This window comes from Aptenodytes forsteri, unplaced genomic scaffold (assembly GCF_000699145.1).
Source record: "Aptenodytes forsteri isolate BGI_AS27 unplaced genomic scaffold, ASM69914v1 Scaffold563, whole genome shotgun sequence".
Lineage (NCBI taxonomy): Eukaryota > Metazoa > Chordata > Aves > Sphenisciformes > Spheniscidae > Aptenodytes > Aptenodytes forsteri.
The window spans coordinates 484427-487065 of record NW_008795318.1 but is presented as its reverse complement, the minus strand read 5'-3'; positions in this window follow the sequence as shown (position 1 = coordinate 487065).

The following is a 2639-nucleotide window of genomic DNA, read 5'->3' as shown; positions in this document are numbered from 1 at the left end:
TTCCTCCGCCCACGGCCGCGGCTCCTCCTCCGCCGGCCCCGCCGCCAGCCCTCCATCCCGCCCCGCTGCCTCCCCGCAGGCACCTTCCTCCTCCCTGCCCCAGCCTCGCACCTCCTTTCCCATCTCCGTCCGCCAGCCCTTTCCCGCTTCACCCCTTCCCTCTCTCATCCTTCTCCTGGCAGCCCCTTCCCTCCCTCCATCCCCTTCCCGCCCACGCTTCGCTCCTGCTCCCCATGGCCGCGCTCCCCCTGCGCCCTCCCTCGTCTCCCCTCTCCATGAGGGCCCACGGCAGAGCATGGCTGTCCTCATTTTGCCCTTCTCCTCCTCCTCCTCCAGCCCTTCCTCGCTCCCCCCTCTGGTCTGGGCTCCCTCCGCCTTCTCCCCTCTGCCCCTCGCCTTCCCTGACAGCCCCCTTCTCCCCATCAGCTCCCTCTCCCCCTTTCTTGCCCCCTTCTTCCTCCTCTCTGCCTGCAGCCTTTGTCCCCTGAAGCCCCTTTTCTCAGCTGCTCTCAGGCACAAGCCCCACGACGGCTCCGTCTAGCCGCTGCGAGCGCCCAGCGCTCTCGGCAGCCTGGCCCCGAGCTGGACGGTCGGGAGGTGCAGCAGGATGCCGGGGGAACGGCCGGCTCCGGCTTCTCCCTAGTCCTGGGTGGAAAGGGGTCGGTAGCGAGCAGGCTTCTGACAAGTACCCTGCGCAAGCACCTCGTAACGAGCTCGTTGTATGTGGTGACCCATTAACCCTAATGAAATTCTACCCACCTGCAAGGAGAGGATGTTTTATAACCCTGGGGACTGGGAATTCAGGATTTAGCCCTCACTGAACACCTCAAAGCAGCTGTTCGAGGCCATTCAGTGTTGCCGTTGAAGCTGTTGTCACCATTTTCTGCACCGAGCAGCCCTATGGACTGCAAGCAGGTCTTTTTGGTGCCACTGAGTTACATTTCACATGCTCAGCTCTGCAAACCTCCTTTCTTCAGAGGAAATTAGGTTAATTCTAATTGTTTTGCAAAAGAAAGCAACGTGCTGATTCCCTGCCTGGGGTGGACTGTGGGAATTCTCATTTATTGGCCTATAACCTGTACAGAAATCACCGATGTTTGATTATATCGAGTGACAGGTCAGATCTGAGACATCCTTGTAAAACCTACAGGAAAAAAAAAAAAATTCATAAAATCATATGTCAGGCTTTTTCTGTCAAACAGCCTAGGGCTTTGCATCCAAGCACTCAGTATGGCTATACTACACAGATAAATGATTATAGTTTATTGTTAGGAAGAGAATACTTTTCACAGGCAATTATTTTTCACAGTTAATATCGTCTGATTTCCATATTAAAATTGCTCAGAAAAAAATCTGTGAGCCAGGCAGAGATGGCTTTCTCCCAGATTAACTTTGCTGAGTTATAAACACCAAGTTAAAAGAGACTCCTTGGTTCTGGTCTGCAACTGCATTAACGCAGAAGACTTTCCAGGCAGTCACTGAATTTTGGGAGTAAGTAGATGTGCACAGAGAGGTCGGTGAGGAGAGAAGGGGAGACAGATCACCTACAATTTCTCTCTTACTCCCTGCTTTATTTCCCTCCTCTGCCGCTGTACATGAGAGCTGAGTACTGGCCATCGCTTTAATCATCCAGGGGCTGTCAGCTGCCTGTCACTGCTGGACCGGACAGAGTTTTCTGACACAGATCCCATCTTTTCTGGATGCACAGTCTGCTGCTCTTGCGTAAACATCTTATATTGCCTTTTCTGTAGGCACCACTGCAAGGTAATGCAATCAAGTATAAATCCAGGGAGTTCCATCACACACAATGCAAAAAAAAAAAAATCATCTAAACCCACTGTCACATGAGTTAATTTGGATCTTACAGTCTCTGATGGATTCCAGGGCTGACAAGGACAAATAAACCCCCTTGGACCAAGCTCCACACTAGCAAGTAGGAGAAAGGCCACCTTCTCTAACACTTATTCCCTTAAGCTGAAAAGCAAGTACCAAAATCCCAAGCCTTTTCTGAACTTACTTGTATGTAACAGACACATCTCCTCAAAACTCTACAAATCCTCATTTCCCTCAATTTTAAGCTCCTTCTACCCTTCAGAAAGACACAAGAGTTTGTCCTCAAAAATAAGAGAGAAACCTCCATCAGCAGCCCTGATTTCTCATCAGGGTGCAAAACAGGGAGAACATAGAGCTGGAGGAAGAGCTAGGGAAGATACAACGCTAAGGTGATGCTGTGGGGCTGCTTGTATGGGGTTTCCCCTTTCACAGCCCCAGCTAGGGAGCTTAGAAACACCCCCACCTTGAAGAGCAACCCATCCAAACTCACCACGGCAGAGAAGGCACTGACAGCCCCACTGAAGGGTCCCGAGACTTGCCCAAAGTCACTGAGAAGCCCACGGCAAGGCCAGGACACCCTCCGCATCCCAACCAGCGCTGGAGCAAGCCTTGTCCCGGCTGACCTCCCCCGGGGGTGCAGGGACCCAGCCAGAGGCATCATAGCAGGGGGGACTGCAGGGCAGCCCCCTCCGCCCCGCAGGCCGGGTCACCCCCACCTTGCCAACCCCAAACCCCGCTGCCTGCAGCCCCCCGGAGGGGAGGCAACGCGCGGCCCCACGCCCGCGCCACTGCCCGCGGCAGGGCTG